Below are 21916 nucleotides of genomic sequence, written 5' to 3'. Positions count from 1 at the left end.
TAAATAAATAAATAAATTTTAAAAGTTCAATTTGGAAGCACTAGATGACTGAGTATTGAGTATGTTTGTAGTTTTCATACATCAGAGATTCGCGAAGCCATTAAATAGTTAATACATCACCTGTATCGGTCATCAGTCGTAGAACATTTAGTCTTAATACTTCGAATTATATGCTTATCATTAAGCATATTCCTTAGCACGCAGAATTGACGGCCAATGGGGTAGCAAGGCTCTGGAGTAGAGGCCACGTGCCGGCAAACACAGCGTAGGACGTCCATCAACAAGGAGGAATAAAGGTAGCAGGAAAGTGCTAAATGCAAGCCGCTACCAATCGGCTTATCTGGAATTCATTGGGGGAAGCCTATGTTCATATGGAATTACTGTGGCTTCATTGATGATGATGATGAGAATTTTCAGTAACAAGGATTCAAGCCTGCAATAACTAATGGATTTGTTGTCCTGACGCGAACCACTATGGCATCCATCTTTAATTAATACAAAGCTTCACGTCGAATCTTCTTCAGCTTCGTGAAATTTCGTCCCGCATCAAGTTCACGTTCATATCTCATGTCGTTATCCAATAAAAACTTCCCAAACTTGGCTTAGATGTAAGAATTGAAGTAAGAATGCTTTCATCGTCGTTGACAAAGTTACAGCAAATTACGCAATCTCGAGGATTCTTTGGATTAATCTTTACTAATTTGTTTGCGAAATTTCTCCGTGGTAACGTCAGGATGACTGATCTCTTGGTAAAAAATGTTTGTGGAATAAGATTTATGCTGCCACGGCTTCCTGGAGCATTGTTTGATACCTTTGGTTTGTGTTTAAGTGTTTACCCTTCTAGAGTTATATAACTATACTTATACTTCGTCGCTGCATCCTCGAGATTTTCATATTTACCAGGTAGTCCACTTCTCATTGTACTAGGCATCGAACATTTTAGAGCATACAATACAAAAAAGTACTTGTTGTGACTCGATATCCGGCGGTAGTGGGGCACGCTTACGTCACACTCCTCCAACCGTCGAGTCGTCATTCGCTTCGATAGTGCGGGCATCGTAACAACGAAATTTCTCGTTCGTGCCGCAAAAATTAAATTAAATTAAATTGGAATAAGTGTGTGCTTCGTGTGTGTTTAAACGTGAAAAGACCATAAANGTTTAACCATAAAATAGTACATTCCATCATCTAACTAACACATAATATGTAATAGGTATTTATAATTTTATTGTTCGGTAATCTAATTTACTAAAAGCTATAAAATGAGCAGTGAATTGGTCAAGTCTAGTGTACGACCTTATTACACTAGATAGACTAGACTTGGTTGCACCATCTCACTTTAACTTTGACAAACGTCAAAAATCTGTCAAACTTCATGCAAAAACCACCGGTTATCGTTACTTACAACTACGTAAAATATTACACTGCGCTTCTAGTCCCAAACTAAGCAAAGCTTGTACTATGGGTACTAGACAACGAATATAAGCATACTTAAATACTTTTTTTTTTGTAAATACATACATATTATACATAGAAAACACCCAGTTCAATACAAACAAATATGTTCATGCACACAAATGTTTGTACTGTGCGGGAATCGAACCCGCAACCTCCGGAATAGTAGTCCGTTTCGAACCACTACACCAAGCGGCCGAAAAAAATCCCGTGTGTGTTTAGCCAACAAGCTGTCGCCTGTACATTAACTAAGGCTGAGTTGCACCACCTAACTTTGACCGTTAGGTGCTACTTTGCAACCATCTCATCTGATGCGCTATTATCTGTACCTACCTACTAGGTATTGAACTCAAAGTTACGCCCTTATTTTTTGCTCTTTTCTAGTTTATCATGCAGCTGGCAGATAAAACTTGCACATACTTAACTTGAGAACACACGATAGTAAATTGAAAGTTCCCGAAGTGCGGCCGAAGTTAGTTGGCTAGTTTTATAGACTAGTGTTGTAATAGTGTCGATAACGTTATATTTTTTTATTCATTTAATTTCAACAATAAATAAGAAATAATACAGAAGTACCTATCTGTTGATGATACTTACCGAGTTTTATACTTGAATTTATTAGCAGTAAAATAAAATTGTTTTTAGGATCGTCAGTCACGCTGACGCACGCGCACGCTGGTGTACGATATTTTTATCTGTTAGATTTTATCGATATGTTCTGTTGTATGTTACATCACTATAGCTAGTTCTAACTAATACTACCTCGAGGTGCACGGGGATTGCTTCGTTAAGCCCTAGAAACTTGTGTTGATCTATTTCCTTACTTATAATATAATATTAAATATGAAGGGAAAAATAGTTGCTTTAATAGATTGTTCTGAACTATGATAAGCTTCTTTCAAGATTTCGTTCAAAGTAAAAGCTTTTCTCTGAGGACTTTTATTTTCTGGAAATGGAGATTTGTAAGTAACATTTTCGGAGGTGTGTAATGTCAAAATTATAAATAACTAGCTGACCCGGCGAACTTTGTTCCGCCTTAATGGCAATAAATAAGCAGACTTTTTTTTTTAATTTCGAACGGGATAAAAAGTATCCTATGTCCTTCTCCTGGCTCTAAACTACGTCCCTGACAATTTTCAGCTAAATCGGTTCAGCCGTTCTTGAGTTATAAGCGAAGTAACTAACACGACTTTCTTTTATATATATAGATCATCAGATAAAACAAAATGTAGAGATGTTATTTTAAAATCTGTCATTTAGTTTCCATTACCTTCCCATACATAATACACATTGCCTGAAGCCCTAAAAGTTCAAAAATGTAGATCCCAGTGTTTTTCTGAACTGAAATTTTAGAAGATAGTTAAACTGGTCTTATTACAAAGTCATAAAAAAAATACACTTGCGTAAAACATTGGGCTCTACACTAATCGTGCCTGTTTCCTGGAGGCCAGTAGACTAAATAATGGCTCACTATCTAGTTTGAAAACACAATCTTTGCGCTACACGATTTACGTGAAAATAAATGCAAAACTGCATTTACTCGCATTCCCCCCGGATCGTGCTCCTAGATTGAATGGTATTGAATTTGAATAAGGGACGCGGTTTAAGCCAAGATTACGTCAAATGCGATATTGGGACGATACACGAAAGAAAAACTAATTCAAGATATAATACAGGGTGAAACTTGTTACGATTAATGCTAAGTCATGGAAACTTTTCGGCACCTTGTAATTTTTGTATCTTTTGAAATACTCGCAGTTAATCTACACTAAAAGACTAAGAGCTAGTGAACGCCAGACCTACGTTATTTTATAAAGGCTGAAAGTTTGTCAGTGCATGCTCCCAACATAGCTAAAAACCATGGCCAAACATGAAGTTTGGGTCATGGTGGCTTTGGCAGACAGACGGCACTAAAGGTGTGTAAAATACCAACTTAATTACGTCAAAGTATAAAGGCTGATTTTTTGATATTTCCTTCAAAATGTTATTAGAAATGACGTCATTAATTGACAGACACCTACCATGGTGGCAGCCCTTAGCCAGACACCTTAAAGTTCATGAAAATGTAGTCCTACTTACGTCATACTATAAAAGCTGATATTTACATAAAATATTTGAACTATCATTTGATGAAGTTTCCTCATCAGCCAGACACTTCTGATGGTTCCTTCGCCTTGCCAGACAGCTTTTAGGGTGGCTGAAAGTGCGAACGCGAGGCACTATAAATATTGTTTTTTGTACTTTTTCTTATGTTACTCAAGTATTTGAGTCTGTAAATCATCATCTCATGTTGATGAGCTGATGATGAAAAGTAAGTACAACTCCTTAAGGCTTAGGTAATCCCTAATTTTAAAGTGATTAGCTCTGAAAGTTGCCTAGAGTAAAGTTCTTAGCAACATTATCATTACCTATGTTAATGCTAATGTTGCTAAGAACTTTACTCTAGGCGTTTAGCAACTATTTTGAAGATAAAATTTGTGGCACCACATTTTCCGCGTATATAAATTCTAGTGAGGATTTGGGGGTCCTAATTCAATATAGAATTGTTATAGTATTATTTGATACTATAAATTTGATTATACTATGCATAGTAATAGATATATCGTGATGGTTTCGCTGGAAGGATACTCTGCAGCGCAACCACTTTCAATAACAAAATACGGCGAAACCTGTGACATCATTTTTTTAAAAATAGGACTAGAATTTTAAAGACATTTCAAAGATTTATTTTAGAAACTTACATTAGACTAGTTAAATCAAAAGTAGTTCCGCCGGGGAGCATGACGTGAATTATCCTACAACTCCTAAGCGTTAAGGAGTTGTACCTTCCATCAACATGGGATGATGACTAGCTGATGCAAACACCCAAATAACTTTAGAAACTATACTTATATTATACTGGTTAAGGAATTGTCCTCCAACTCCTAAGCCTTAAGGAGTTGTACTTACCTTCCATCATCAGCTCATCAACATGAGATGATGATTTACAGACTCAAATACTTGAGTAACTTAAGAAAAAGTACAAAAAACAATATTTATAGTGCCTCGCGTTCGCACTTTCAGCCACCCTAAAAGCTGTCTGGCAAGGCGAAGGAACCATCAGAAGTGTCTGGCTGATGAGGAAACTTCATCAAATGATAGTTCAAATATTTTATGTAAATATCAGCTTTTATAGTATGACGTAAGTAGGACTACATTTTCATGAACTTTAAGGTGTCTGGCTAAGGGCTGCCACCATGGTAGGTGTCTGTCAATTAATGACGTCATTTCTAATAACATTTTGAAGGAAATATCAAAAAATCAGCCTTTATACTTTGACGTAATTAAGTTGGTATTTTACACACCTTTAGTACCGTCTGTCTGCCAAAGCCACCATGACCCAAACTTCATGTTTGGCCATGGTTCTTAGCTATGTTGGGAGCATGCGCTGACAAACTTTCAGCCTTTATAAAATAACGTAGGTCTGGCGTTCAGTAGCTCTTAGTCTATAATATTATAAAGAGGAAAACTTTGTTTATTTGTTTGTTTGGATGTAATGAATAGGCTCAAAAACTACTGGACCGTTATTAAAAATTCTTTCACCATTCGAAAGTTACATTATCCACGAGTAACATAGGTTAATTTTTATTTTGGAAAAAATAGGGTTCCGTAAAATATGTAGATAATGTAATCCACGCGCGCGAAGCCGCGGACGGAAAGCTATGGGCCAATAAAGTAATTTATAAACTCACAATTTGAAAGACACAGAAAATATTCAATGCAAAAAATAGAAGCTGCAAATAGAAAGCATTATCCAGGTATTGAAGCCTGCCATCCCTGGCATATTATGCAAACCACAAAAGTACAGGTGGCAGATAACTACCTAACATTTCGTTCGTTCACAGCATGGGGACGTCCGACATCATAAAGGTAGCAGGAAGGCGCTGGACGCAGGCCGCTACCAACCGGGCAACTTTGAAAGTATTGGGGGAGGTCTATGTTCAGCAGTGGACGTCTTATGTCTGAGATGATGATGATGATTTCGTTCGTTCGTTTCAGCCATCCTTGATGTCCAGCAGAGGACGTCATTTGGCTAAAACCTAACATTACTTACCAATGTAAAAGCAAAACTAAATCCCTATGAATTTACATATTGTAGATAAGCTTCCTTTGTATCTTGGGTGTCCGCTTACTATGATTTATCATTGTAACCATCCCAAGGGCCCTGAGATCTGGATTAAAGAAGTGTCCTTATACAGTGTTAATGTAAATGTGCTAATGTAAACATGGGAAAGAATAATGAGCACTGAGAATTGTGACAAACTGACAAAGAACTACGCTGTGGAAAAAGCGCAAAAATTAAAATGAAAGTTGTTCGCTAAAAAGATAAAGGAGATGGAGATAGAACAGATTCTACAACTAAGCTAAATGGTGAAAATGTCATTTATTTAGTTTTTACAAAAAAATTGCGGTTAGGAAATTGACATTTATTAAATTAAAGTATTGTTGTACTTTTTGAATTTTTAGGTGGATGCAAACTAAAAGCAAATAATTAATGTATGTCCCAGCTGAAAATTGAAACCAGAAGCTCCGGTTCGATAGTCTTTTTTATCTTAGGGCCCTCGCCCGCAGCGACTTTTTGTCGCGCGTTTCGTAAACGAGCGAGAGCATTGCTACTAACGCGCTACAGCACCGCAACTGCATCGCTACAAAAAGTCGCCGTGGGCGAGGACCCTCAGCACTGGTAAAAAGAACCGTTCTATAGGTGGCAAGACTACCTACTTAGGCCCAGTTTCCACTAAAGTGGAGAGGGATTGTGTTTAAATAACCAATCAGATTGCCGAAACTAAGTTGAGCGGAGAGGTGATTTGGAAATAACGAAGTTTATTTGGTTAATCAAACACGCAATTCTTCTCCGCTTTGGTGGATACTGGGTCTTAGCCACAACCACAAGTTTAGTAACTTGTCCTACTAATATTATAAATGCGAAAGTTTGTATGCATGCTTGGATTTTAAGGATGTTTGTTACTCTTTAAAAACTCTTAAAAACTACTAAACGGATTTTAATGAAACTTTACAGTATTATTGTTTATAACCCAGAATAACATATGAGCTACAATATATAACGATTTGTGACATACTAAGTTTTACGTGGGTGAAGCCGCGGGGAAAATTTAGTATAATATAAAAACGAAATACCACTCACTGATTAATGACGAAATCTCAGAAACTGTAACACCTACAAACTTGAAAGGTGGGTAGGTTATCACGGATATCCGCTAAGAACGGATTTTACGAAACTCCACCCCTAAGGGAGTAAAACGGGATCCACGCGAACGAAGTCGCGGGCGGCCACTTGTTCAAACATATATTATTATCACTTCTCCGCTTTAGTGGAATCCGTGCCTTTCTCACCACAAGTTATAGGGTACTGTTTAGACTAACCTAATAAGTAAATACAGCCACTTATCTCTATGCGACCGGAATAAGTAGCATGATTGGTTCCGTAGTGTTGGTTGAACCAATTTCGGCCAAGCCTCGTCAAAAAATCGATGTGTGTTCCCGTAAACTGACGATTATCGATATGGGTCTAATTTTGACGCGAAAGCGATTTATAAATAAAGATTTATTTGGTAATACATAGATAAATAGTGGGTATTATCTTTTAGTGCATATCTCACAAAACAGGTTAAGAAGTAGAAAAATAGCTTCTTAATAATTGTATTGTATTTTTTGAACAACAGTGTATCCTTGTTGGTAGAGCCAAAATAAATAGAGAAATCGTTAACAAACTCCAATGCCCTATCAGAATTACAAACACTTTGTTATCGATAAAAATAGAAAAAAAACGGTTGCCTAATTGAAAAGGAGAGATGGAAATTGATGGCCTCGATCCTTCCATCACTTAAATCCTTCTGTAGGGCCGTGTTCTGAATTATTTATACAGGGTGAACGTACTTGTTGACAGACCGTGTACGTGAAACAATAGAATGAGCTATAGAATACCTGAGCGTAAATATTGTGACAATTTTCCAAACACCGGGCATTTTTTTGTCCCCAATCAAGTATGGTCTGATATATTTTGGGACATAGAAACTTGTTAGGCTTTATGTACACTCATATACTACTACTGTAATAGTGAGACACGGGTCTTAACGCGACGTTTATTAATGAGTTACATTATGTACACACGACTTGACATTTCGGCTGCGATGCTGCAGTCGTGGTCACAAGCAGACTGGCGGCTCGCGGCGTCGTCCGTTCGGGCGGGCTTGAAAATTTTCAACTACCCTCATATTGTCATTTGTTACACTACCACTACCATGTTACCACGACACACAACACTCACAGTATCCTTATTCATACTTGACGGCAAAATTCGCGGTTTGCATTTATTAATCACCGGATTCCACACTGGTGACAATTTAAATCCGTCCTCCCGATTGAAATTTTTATGTTTCTTAATTTCAATCGCTTCTCGAACTATCCTAGTGTGATAATGCCGATCAGTTGAGAGTAAAATATTTTACAGACTTACTGTAATAAAGTAGAAGACCTAAGCATTAAAACAGAATTGTCATTTAGTCTCCACTGCAGGAGCATGGCACTCTACAAATCGAGGATTTGACTTACATCCCTCATGCTGGAGGTCTTTGGGAGCCGTAAACTATGTATTTTTCTAAAAAAGCTGGCTGACTTTTGTTCCAAAACCACTGATATAGGTATTTTTAATGCTTAAGAGCATTTTTGTGCACAAAAATATTTTTATGAAAGTAACCTTTAAAAAGGTAAAGTAATAAAATAAAAACAAATTGGCATTTTACTTGGGTTTTATAATCATAACACTACTTAACTTTTAAGAGATGTTATTATGATAATATTAAATTATTATACGCTGACAATGCCCTTCTAACATCAAGTCTACTCCTACTCGTATCTCTAGAGTAAATTTTATATTTTTTGTTCATAAAACAACATTATGAAGCATAAACTCTTTGCTATTTAATTTAAAATTGACGTTGTTACAAGTAGCAGCATTTTGATGTACTTAATAATAGAGGTGAAGAGTATCAAATAAAATAATGTTTGAAACGCGAGTTGATATTACAAACTGAATTATTTTAACACAAGATAATAATATGTAAGAGTTGAGTGACAACATATTATCAAACTATTCAGGATGTAATTAATCTTCTCTCATATCATGTGTAGTCTTACTTATATTTAAAGGATGCCAATGATTTGAATTTCACCCTGTATATAAATATTTTTGTTACAAAATATTTATTAATACAAATTATACTACATCATGTGATTTGACAGTTTTTTTTTGTGCATGACAAGGCAGGTATTTAATTGCAATCTCATCTTATGTTAAGTGAGATGCAGTCTACTTTAATACTTCCAAATACACGTAATAGTCCAGTCAAATTAAACATGAACCCTGCAATAATTCGCATACAGCTGAAAATTTTAATAGATAATTGCATGGTCTTAAACCTCGTCATACATAATTTTGTGATAAAACTTACCGTTCGCGTTTGGCTGAAACTCTCAAAAACCCGTATTTTTTACTTTGACCTTGAATTTTTTTTAGCACATGTCGGATCGATGGGGATTTTTCACATTTCATTCACAATGGTGCTCCGATCATTCGTACCAATTTTCAGCTGTATGCGAATTATTGCAGGGTTGATGTGTAATTTGACTGGACTATAATTTAATTAAGTAAACAACGACTTGACTCTGGCAGGTAGAGACTGTATCCAATAAGCAGAATAACTGCTGCCGGTCCCACTGCAAACTTTTCTAATATCGCCAATAGAGTAGGGGCGGTGTGGTGTAGTCCATATGTACAAACTACATGTAATACGACCTATATTATATTAGATACGACCTATACAAGTACACACGGCCACACTGTTAACTATCCATTTCCGTTTTTCTCATCAAATGGTGAGTCTTTGCGATAGAACGAGATGACATGACAGGCAATGGGTAGTTAACACTGTTCCCGATAGATAGTAGGTACATGCCAACACTGGAAATGAGACATGTTGAGAAAAAATTCGTTATCTCTGCCAATTTTATTACTATGTCACATATTTTAATAAATAACAAAATCTTTGCTTTATCATTACGATGCGCCGTAGTACGAGTATGTATCATTGAGAGCATCTCTAAATGATACATACAATATAAGTAGGTATTTAAAATGGTGGTTAAAGAACGGGCCATCTAGTCCTTACCTAAGCATAGCAAATCTATACTATCTATACTAATATTATAAATGCCAAAGTAACAGTCTGTCTGTCTGTCTGTCTGTCTGTGTCGCTTTCACGCCTAAACCACTGAACCGATTTTGATGAAATTTGGCAGAGATAGTTTGAGTCCCGGGAAAGGACATAGGATAGTTTTTGTCCCGGTTTTGAAACAGTGACGTGCGATAATGTTTTTATGTAACACAAAATTTCACGCGGGCGAAGTTAGTACTTAATTTATGGGAAGGATATAACGAAATACATTATGTTATATATCATGGGATCCAGGTAAAAACCTTCAATATTTTTAGGCTTAAAAAGACAAAGATTTAGATAACCTATCAAGCCACCTTCACCAGAATTGTGCTATAAAGCTAGATTACTTTTCTAGCTCAGACAGAAGCGTTATTATTTATACAGAATTTTGGCCTTTAAAACGTGATCTTTAGAGTTCAAAGTCCCAAGAATATGTTCTAATACTTTAACCTTAGACGTTTAAGAGTAGAACGTTGAGATCACGGTCCGTTTCACTTTATTCAAGATGGAGCTTCTTGGTAGAGTTAGTTAGAAATAAGTCATTAAGTGCTGTTTTTTATGTCCAATTAGCGTGTCTCGCTTCATTAAATCTTTAATTAATCGAGGGGCAGTCAACAATAAATAGAACGGGAATAAAACTAATATACGGGACCTAATCGTATCATAAACTGGTGGGGCAGATGTGATGTGTGGCAACAACTGAACTAAAACTACAAATTTAGCTTATATTTACTATCTATCGCATTGCAAATTTTAGCTTATTTATCGCATTGCCTATAGTAGAAGTAATAGGTAATCTAGCTTAATTTTTGTAGTGTCAAATATAGTGTTAAAAAATTCGACTTTTGAGTGTCCGAAACTTTGACATAACTCGTTTTTGTTCATCAAAAAGTAACAGTCTCTAACTTTTCCTTTATTATCTCAATTTTTCAGTCGTCTACGCGCCTGCTCATCACACTATACGTTTTTGTTGCAAAATCGCACAATATTTAGCTTGATACCATCGTCTGTACATCATGAGACTAATAGTCTTCTAGGCTGGGTTGTACCATCTTACTTCAACTTTAAGGCTGAGTTGCAACACTTTATTTTAACCGTAACATTAATCGGTATTTTTTGTATGGAGTTTGACAGATTTTTGACGTTTGTCAAAGTTAAATTAACATGGTGCAACTCAGCCTAACAAACGTCAAAAGTCTGTCAAACTCCATACAAAAAACACCGGTTATTGTTACTTGACTTACTTTGACTTAAGGACCTATAGGACCCTAGATGGGAAAGAGGGCGTCCACAACAGTCCTCCATTGCGTTCGGTCTTGAGCTTCGCGCTTGATCTCGCTCCAGTCTTGCCGATTTTCACCTCGTCTGCTACAGTGCGCCGCCAAGTTTGCATGGGGCGTCCACGTTTATTGTTACAGTTACGGTTAAAGTAAGATGGTGAACTCAGCCTTAAAGTTGGGTGGATAAATCCCCACCGGATTGCTTTTGTTTCACGGCACGTACGCGGCCGCCCCCACTCGCACTAATTACTGATTACAATCCTCGCTTACCACTTGTACTAAGTAGTCCTTGTTATTTGATATGGTGGAAGATGAACGTGATCTTTTATGATCTCATGGCTAATTCCAAATAAGTATGTATAAGCAGAACGCTTTCTTAATAAGAACTATATTTTTTTAACCGATTCAACAAAAGAAGGAGGTTCTCAATTCTTAAATAAACAACTTGAAAAAATCGAACTGCCTAAGAAGGGAATTGAACCCACGACCTTTCGATTTCCGGGTGACTGCTTATATTTAAACATTTGCTTATTTAAATAAATAGTTTGAAAAGCGGCTCTAATCGCTAAGAAATTTTAATTACAAAAGAACTATAAGGCAGCGTTGCACCATCTTACTTTAACTTTGACAAACGTCAAAAATCTGTCAAAATCCATACAAAAAGCACCGGTTATCGTCATAGTTACCGTTTTAAAGTTAGGTGGTGCAACTCAGCCTAAAACTATTTAAAAGGTAAACAGAGCATTTACTTGTAACAGAACAGAGACGAGACGCACAATGAAGCGTCTAATGTCACACCTAGTCACGAACCAAATAGTCATACATTTTGTTTGTATTGGACCAATAGCAAGAAACGTTACATTACATAGAAATGCTTTAGTATAAACCTTACGATTAACTTGCTACGACATTTTTGGTAAAGTGGAAAAATACATAAAATTACTTAGTGACTTTTTTACAAATTAATCAGACTGAGAACACGGGAGAAAGCAAATATACCTTAAACAAATCAGACTTTTTTTTTATGTGACAGGAGGCAAACGAGCAGACGAGCCTAATTTAGTTTATGAATTATGCTTTTAAAAGGCTTCGAAACCGCACAGGCTTCTTTCTCATTAAACATTTCGATGTTATATTTTTTGCGAGCTAATAACAATACAAAATTACTTCTTTAAATAGACCTGCTTAATGATATCATAAAAGATTTTACCTTTGCTAAAGGATTTACACCCGTATTCACAAACTATGCTTGCTTAAGTGAAGCAGCAAATCGAACGCACAGCGTTTAATAGAGTTCTGTGATTGCTTCGTGTGTGACCATGTACGTCTACGCGCACTGTGAGACCTCATAGTAGAAGCTTGCTTAAGTAAAGCAGCAACTCGAAAGCAGAACGTTAAATAGAGCTCTGTGATTGGTTCGTGTGTGACCCTGTGCGTCCATGCGCACTGTGAGACCTCATAGTAATGTTTGTGAATACGGGCGTAAGTTCGTATTCACGTTCAATCAAAGTCAATGTTTTATCGTAACCAAACTTTCTGAACCGTATCCTAACCTTTTCATAACTCGAAATCGTGTTTAATACTCCCCAGCAGTGCAAGACAATATGGATTATAAAGCTCACCGCAAAAGTTGGAGGATAAAATCGTGCTCTAGCATTGTTCTCAGTCACGTATGCGAGGAACAGCACGTTGAGCTTTACACGGCGGTGTCTTATGTAGTTGGGATAGGTACTAAAATGCAACGTGAATGTATAGTCTAATGTGCTGTCAGTACTTCAGTAGCGTACTCTAAGCTGCTCGTAATTATAAGCCACATTAAGACAGTGGGGAGTTTCGTAGCCGCTCGTGGGTTGAGTTATTCCTTTGTTCTAATCTTCTAGTTTCTTTTGTTTGGACTTTAAGAGTAGGCGCACACCGTTGATTTTTCGTCGGCCGATAGTTTAGTCGGGCAGTTGATCAGTATGGGAGTGCGCACACTACGCCGATTCGATTTGGCCGATTCTTCATACAATTTAAAATCGGGCACAACTATCGGCCAACTAAAAATCAACGGTGTGCGCCTACTCTAAGGAGCTATATGTACTGAAAGTAGAGGACAGATTGAAAAACTATAGAGCATATTATGCTACATAGTGAAACTGATATGTAAGAAAGTAGGTATCATTTGCGACTTTCGTTTCTTTTTCAAATGTTAAACCGAAAAACTTTTCGAGCTGGATACTATTTCGATGTTATTTTGTAAGCATTATGTGCCTACTGTTTTGTGTGCTTTAAAACGAAGATGAATAGGTACTCAGTACGCGCGTTCCATCTTTAGCCCTCATCGTCACATAAGATCATTAGTTGTGAATGAAGTTAAGTGCAGACTCGTTATGCCGTAAAAAATAATGTTAATTATGTTTATGATTTTAACAATTTTTATAAAAGTAACCGCTCTGAGTGAATTTGATATTTTAAAATCTCGGCGCTTTCGTCCAAATAAAACGCAAGCGAGTGGTTAAAATCTGTGAATTAAGAGTGAGCGGTAATTAACACCGCATAATTAAAATTATTAACTGCACCTGTTAGACGCTATTCGAAGCTAATTAAGCTGGGCTGGAGTTAACATCCAGTGGCTTTACTAGCGAGACAGTATGTATTAAATTCTATTAAGATAGTGAAAGGCACAAATAACTTTTTTTTATCCATAACGAGGAAGCCCTTGGCCTGTATCTCACCTGATGGTAAGTAACGATCAGGCCGAAGGTAGAAGCGAGCTTCTCAACCACGGAGGAACTGGCTATCTTACCTTTAACTGCCGAAAACATTAAAACTTCACGCAAGAAAAGTGACACAATTTTTAGTGATTCCTTTGTCTTCTGAAATAGGCATTCGCCAGTAGCACAGAATACATAATACTACTAGTGTGCATGACAGATTCCTCTCCCATTACAATGAACATGATGTGATGAGAACTACAAGAAGCAGACATTCATCATCATCATTATCATCATTAATTTAGTTTAAGTTATGCCACAGTGTTAGTTTCACGTAACATAGGTACTAAAGACAAATTAAAAGCAGTCTCTACCTACGAAAGAGATAAATTGCTTCAAATTAGTCGTAGGTAGTAGGTACATGTGGAAATTGCGAATAATTTAAAAAGGAAAAAGGGTTTTATAACTTCTTTATGACGCCTTGTTGAGCGGTGTCATATCTCTTCTTGTCAGTTAGATTACATTTTTTGCATCTTAGGTCTGAATTCATAAATATTCTGGAGACAAAATCTAGGTTGACACTTCAAGGGCTAAACTTATTACGCTTCTTTCGGAGGGTTGTGAAACGTGAAAATATCATCGTTATGTTTTTGTGACTCTTTTGGAAATAATCTTAGACATTAAATAGGTTGCCAACTCTTTCCAACTTTAAGCAAGCATTACCGTTTTGTAAAATTATTCATAAATTACGAGTATGTAATACTCAAAAAGCCCCTAAATCAATACAAACTTGCCCACCTACTTACCTACGAGCCTACAATAAGCATGGACCCAGTGACATCTTGTGTAAAACTAAAAGCTCATAAAACTCATATATTTTTGTAAAGTAAGCTTTTAAAAGGCACTTTTACACGTCCTAGTATTAACCCTACCACTGCTTCGGGACAATAAATGGGCCAGTACTGAGAAGAAGCAGCGCAAGAAACTCAGACACTACCTACATGTATTGTAGTATCAAAGTTCTGAAGCATTGCACCAAATAGGTCTTCAATTCTGTAAATTTTTAATCTACAAGTATGCTGGCTCGCTGCAGATCTCCGTATGTTACAATACAAACAATTTCCACAACAATACAGTGTTGGTTTTGATCTGCATGTTTACGGAGGCGAACGCGGTTAAAACCAATAGTATTAAGCGAGTAACTGTGTAAAACATGTTTTAAATAATATTTACGAGCTTTTACCTACGACTTTACCCAAACAGATTTGCTAAAAAGTTACCTAAGGCTGATTTTTCAATCGTCCGATAACTTCTAACTGAAGAATAAGTGGCACATAGACAGTTTCTGTATGGGAAATATGTCAAAATGACAAGTTCTGTATGGGAAATATGTCAAAATGACATCTTTTTCCGAAGAAAACTTCGGAAAAAGATATCTCACGATTGAAAAATCTGCCCTGAGTATGAAAAATGTGTCAAAAGTTTATTCTTCAGTTCAAAGATATCTGACAATTGGAAAATAAGCCCTACGTTTGCTTGTTTAAGGGCTGATTTTTCAATCGTCAGATATTTTTTAACTGAAGAATAACATTGTCATTTTGACATATTTCCCGTACTAAAACTGTCAATGTGCCAAACTTATTCTTCAGTTAAAAGTTATCCGACGATTGAAAAATCAGCCCTAAAACATACATAAAAATATGTCTGTACCTATGTAATGACATTCTAAAACATCGAGTCTCAAGAACCAAATTAACTCAATTCACAAAGGGTTTAAATCAGTTACATGGGACGAACTGAGTGAAAATCTCCCCGGATTCCCTCACAAATTCAAATATCCGGGTGTCACATCACTAGGCGCGCAATATCCGGTTCAACCGGGCAAGTTACGTCGAACGTGTCACTCATTTATTAATCTTTATTGTCTGAGTGAGTTTCCCATCTTACAAAGCTTATGCTGAGTTGTACCACCTAACTTTAACGGATTTTACGTATAACGATAACCGGTGACTTTTGTATGGAATTTGACAGATTTTTGACATTTGTTAAAGTCAACGTAAGATGGTGCAACCCAGCCTTAGTGAATCATGTAGCTTGCAATTACATTGTCACCCAAAAGGTTTTCAAGTGAGTGTATCTTATATTGTACAATAATTTATTTATCTTTAAATGAGTAACAATAGGAAGTTGACTTAAATCCCAAATGTTGTGGGTATTACATTTATTGGTGCCAGACAATAATGGATAAAAAAAATGAAATTCTTTTTTCTCATCCATTATTTGATTTCTATTGAAAAAGGATCGAACAGGGTTTATTACATCTTGTACAGTCGCGGAATGAAAAGGCTCGTCACCTTAGTGTCGGTTTTCGCTTGCACTAGGTACTGTAAGAGTCAAACCTGCCAACATAACAGTGCAAGAAACAGAGCTGCTAACATTGAAATAAATATGACGTTTGCTAACGAATAAGGTTTTGCTTGTTTAATTTTCTATCCCATGCAATGTTTTAGTTTATCAATCATAATAATCTTCTTGACAAGATACATCGTCAAACAACTTTGATCTGAATAATTTTGAACTTTACTGACGAACAGTTAAAGATTATTTTCTCTAACTCGAGATTATTCTGTAACATAGTTTCAAAAGGTAATTTATGTGCTCGCAATTCGTTGAAGGAATCAATTTGAAAACTGACGAACCTTTTCATTCCGTGACTGTACATAGAAACACCCAGAGAAATAACATGTTTGTCTCACGAATGTTTGTATGGCCGGGACCGAGCCAGTGACCTCGCATGGTAGTAACGGTATGTGAACCTCTAGCCTAGACGTCAAATATGGAATTCGATCATAGTTACACAGCTCAACAGTGGGTCTAGACAAAGTGCAAATTATAATCGCAAACCAGTCGAAAAGTGGTCGAAAAGTCCCTTTTTTGTATGGAGTTTTGACGGATTCGATTTTCGATTCGATCAAAAAGTGCGTTTTGTCTAGGGGGCCAGAAACTAATTTAAAAAAAAAAAAACTAGAAAAAGTAAAAACAATCGCAAAGTCATAGACATTTTTTAACTTTTATTCGATTTTGAATGAACTTTTATATCGCCGCGTCGTTGGTGGTTCAATGTGCATTTTGGCTGCCATTTTCCGATCGAATCGAATCACTGGTGACGCGGCGACTGACATTAGTGAAAACTTCACATTGGTTTGCGATGGCATTTTGACTAGACCCACAGATGTCATTCTGTCATGTAGGTGTTATAATGGTTTCAATAAAGAAAATCTATTAAACAATTAGCAAAATCCGATTAATTGATTACTCGTAAATGGCTTCCAAAGCGCAAATTATATGCTTCATTTTTCATTACAATTTTTATGCAATATATAGGTCTAGGTTTATATAGGCAATCTGCGTAGGCTACGACATAACCGTAGGGCAACAATAATTTATCTACGGCTACGGCCATACAAAGACTACGAATGCTACGGACTGTAGCCACTGTTCGTAGCATCACGGTCTACGACTGAACGTGAAAATTTGCTATTATATCACCCGCAAGTCTCTTCAGTTACTCCGTGACCATGGCGCTTGCAACAGTGCCGAAATATCGGAAATTCAAAATTAAGGTACATGGTAGCAATCCCGTCAGTAATAATAATTATAGGCTTCATTATTCAAACTACTTACCGCAAAGCCAGCCCATCCCCTCTGTCCTCGCTCGCTATACTCGTCCGAGGCGAGCTGCCCAAGCGGCTACTTGCGGACTTCCGCCGGGCCTCATGCGGATCTCACTCGTCCTTATTGGTGAAGGAGATACGCGGCGGGGGCCCGCGGAACCCACTGATGTTATGCGCTAGTAATATCCGATTGGTGTAGTGGTTGAAAACGCACTAATTGCGAGGTCGTGGGTTCCATTCCTACACAGTACAAGTATTTGTATTGGGGGTAATAGTAAAAAGTATTCAAGTATGTTTATATCCGTTCTCTGGTACCCTACCTATAGTAGTACAGCACATTTGACTACATATTTTTGTGGTAAAATATGATTCCACAGTGTAATGATTGACGTGATGTCATCTGTACGAGCTTTGCTTAGTTTAGGACTAGATGGCGCAGTGTAAAATACATGTGAAAATACCTAATCAAAAATATGTTTTTATTTATAAATGTACTCACCGCAAAGCTAGCCCGTCCCCTCTGTCCTCGCTCGCTATACTCGTCCGAGGCGAGCTGCCTAACCGGCTACTTGCGGACTTCCGCCGGGCCTCATGCGGATCTGACTCGTCCTTGTTCGTGAACGAGATCCGCGGCGCGTGCCCGCGGAACCCGCTGACCTTGTGCGCTGACACCCCGCGGCATAGCATCTGGCTTTGGGTGATATCTGGAGACAAGATAAGATGGGTTAACTGGTGGTTCTTTCTTATGGCGCGTAATTAATACATAATTAATTCAATTCAGGCATTCCAATTGTTGCCGTATAAACCTTCTCCCAAGATGTCATAAAGCATGAGATAAAGGTAATCAATCCTTACAATATTATGTTACAATGTTGGTGAACTTACTGGCAAAAACATCTTGAAATAAGTAAATAATTTCTAATTTAATTAGTCCAGAAGACAAATTATTAAACTTTTAATTTTCATTTTGCTCATACTATATGGCATAGTGGTTAGCATGAAGTGGTGGTTAGATAGAGGTAAAAATTGTAAAACTGTTAAAATGATGATTAAAATTGAAGGCAGTAGAGCTTTATTTAAAACCTCTACCGATCTAGATATCTCGAATTATGTTCGTAGTAACATAATTTTTTTTCACCATTACCTACATCAAATCATTCCACCCATGATGTAACCACAACAAACCAATGAGTGTACCGCGTGTATCTCCAGCAATGGCGGCCATCACGCCATTATTTAATCTATCATAATTAACTTGCGTGCTAATAATGTAATAACATCCACAATCTCCATTACGTGCCAATGACAGACTGTAATTTAATTTAATTACTTTGTGCGCGTATCACTGTGGAAATCGATATTTATTATGAACAGAGCGTGAGATAGTAGTTATTTTGTGACGTTACGAAATCATACTTACGTATGATTTTTTTATTCATTTTTTACCAAATAGCGAAAAGAATGGTTACGTTTTAATCCCTGTGTAATTTCTACACCATCGCTATTTGAAAACATCGGATAGACTCGGTTCAAATATTTGCAAAATGCCCTTTTTACAATAAAGCCTAAATAAATAAAACAATAGAAAATACATATTGATTTCTTATTACGTACGAGGTACGAGTAATAGTATTTGTTTGGATGGACAGAGCTAAAAAAAATAAAGGACAGATTCTGAATTATAATTACTAGATATTACAAAATACTCATGTATTGCCATACAGTAAAGTTATCTATTGCAGAAAGATAAATTCACTCGATAAATTGGTTAAAGTTAATTCAGCTCTTCACGTTTTCAAAGGGCCAACTATCGTCCCCCGTAGGGGAGACTGGGGCTGGTCCTAACAAATTTTGATTTGAGCGTAATATTTTCTAAACTGCTTTAGCAAGAAACATGGTTTTTTGGTACGTGATGTCAAATTTAAAGAGCTTTACGTAAAGTACAACAAAATGTATATAATAATTACCATATCTGAGAAAAATCGAGTTTTGCCAAACAAGTCACTTGTTAGATCTTACCCCCGGTTTGGGGTTGGTTTTAACATCGCTGGGGAAAGTTTTAATAGCGGGGGTAAGAAATAGTTTATAGTTGGGAATGGGATTTTGGCTAAGATAAACAACAAAATAATAATCAATGTTTATTAGAAACACTAATAAAATTAAATGCGGTTCCTTACCGTTCATAAAATAAACAGAAAACTTAAATTTTATTAGTTAAATAAACTGACTCACTCAATCAGCATTACTCAAATCAAAGAACAAAAAATAATTTTTGATCATCAAATGATCATTGAAATTCGGCTCCTTACCGTTTAAACATGTGTAATAAACTTAAAACTTACTAAATCTATCTTTATCAAATAAAATAACAAAAAAAATACTCCTCTAATAAATCAACATACAACTTTGGTTATAAAAGTCAGTCTTACTCAATGTTCGAGGCAAATATTAACGCGTTAGAACCTACCCCGTGCATTTTGTTAAAACCAACCCCACGACCTCATTTTGCACAAAATTATTGTTTTTCTTTTACCGGTTATATTTTCGATTAAAACTTTGAAATTAATGAAAAATACAATAAATTCGGATTTATGCAATACCAAAGCCAATTTTCTACGATACATATTTAAAGAGTAATGCAAAAAATTAAACACGTAAAAAAGTTCATTTTCCTGTGAAATTGAAGGCGTCTGACACAACCTGCTCCCGTGACGCTTGGCCGGCAACTGACAGGTCGAGACACGTTCGCGCTTATTCGTAGGCACAAAGTGCGTTGGAATTAGCGTGGTAAGTCGAATAGGTTCTATGTAATTACGCTGTTAGTATTTACCCCTGTTAAAACCAGCCCCAGTCTCCCCTACCTATTAACTCGAGCCGTATCACAAACCCGACCGGAAAATTTTCGGGAGCCATAGGTTCTGCTTAGAACCGATATGAATAAAATTAGGGGAGTAGACTCGCTCTTGAAAAAATGTAGGTAGCTGAAGTGGCAGTAGGCCATTGGAGAACAAAATAAAGATGAATTAAATAGGTTTCCGAATGGGGTTCAAATCTCAGCCGACGTAGTAGGTATAATGTAGTCTACTTACCAAACCCGACGACTCGCCAAATGTAGTCAAAACTAATCATAGAAAGTAGGTAAACGTCGTCGAAATTATTTCTTTTGAAATAAAACGGCCGATACCAAGTCGCAGTCGTAGAGTCCTTAAGAACTCATCTGCTCGATGAATTGACGACCTCAAAAAGATACTTATTAAAATTGTAGAGTTACGTCAAGAAGATAGTTAGCAGTGGCTGAATAATCCAACGGGATCCTAGCGTTCGTTTTAATTTATTACCTCTGAGACCTCTAGGTATTATAAAATATGTGACGTACGCGCTACTTAACCTTCGCACATTATGTTCTGAGACACCTACTCGCTGCTCGAGCAATTTATTTAAAAGTTCACATTCTACGTAATGTCACTCGTAAATTGCTCTCTAGAACAGATGTGTGTTAGAGTTGCAAGGTTAAATAGAACTATATTTAATTTTATCGATATGTGTAGATCTATCGATAATGGTATGTTGCACTGGTAAGTGGCTCAAAACTCTTAATACTTTCGGGCTTTTATGGTAGTACTAGCATGTAAGAAAATATGTACCTACTGTAGTCGAAAAAGCTATTTTAATGTGACTTGTGATAACTTGACCATTCAAGCTTAATTGTGTAAAACTTTTATAGTTAAAAAAAATAGTATAATTCTATGAAATCTATTCTTGTGGCTTGTGATTGATTCTTATTGTTTTAGCATTTTGACCAGACCACTTAATTTCAGAAATACCTAAATTAGTATAATTCGTTAAAATATTTACTGAACTACCAGTTTCTTACCGATAACATCGACAGCAAAACAGACTTACAAACAACACTATCGAATTTGGGGCGCCCTCTACCACGTTGAGAAACATCTCTAATGCTGAACTATGGTTACTGACACACTGACGGGTACACGTTATTTCGATTTACCAAGCTACTACGGGTGATATTGTAAAATATCCCTACTATACTTAAGATAATTCGGTAGAGCAGGTGTTTTGAACTAAGCCAAATGTCTTGTTTTCATCAAATGTATCTAGAATATTGAATAGAATTTTAAGCATGAAATAATGTTTGAGGCATTATATTGTCATGTATTTGCTCTAAGTTTCTGAAAGTGAAACTATTGTATACTAGCTTTCCACCCGCGGCTTCACCCGCGTGGAATTTTGTCTGTCACAGAAAAACTTTATCGCGCTCGTCCTTGATTCAAAAACCGGGATAAAAACTATCCTATGTCCTTTCCCGGGATTCAAACTACCCGGATTGTGGTCAAATACCTGCCTTGTTATGCATAAAAAAACTATCTCTATGCCAAATTTCATCAAAATCGGTTCAGTGGTTTAGGCGTGAAAGCGAGACAGACAGACAGAGTTTCGCATTTATAATATTAGTATAGATTTTTTAATTTGAGAAAAGCAGTCTCATTGTCTTATATATTTGCAAGTAAGTTAAG

Source organism: Ostrinia furnacalis, unplaced genomic scaffold (genome assembly GCF_004193835.3).
Source record: "Ostrinia furnacalis isolate ACB-3 unplaced genomic scaffold, ASM419383v2 OfSCF3133, whole genome shotgun sequence".
Taxonomy (NCBI): domain Eukaryota; kingdom Metazoa; phylum Arthropoda; class Insecta; order Lepidoptera; family Crambidae; genus Ostrinia; species Ostrinia furnacalis.
Note: the sequence above shows the minus strand (reverse complement) of the source record.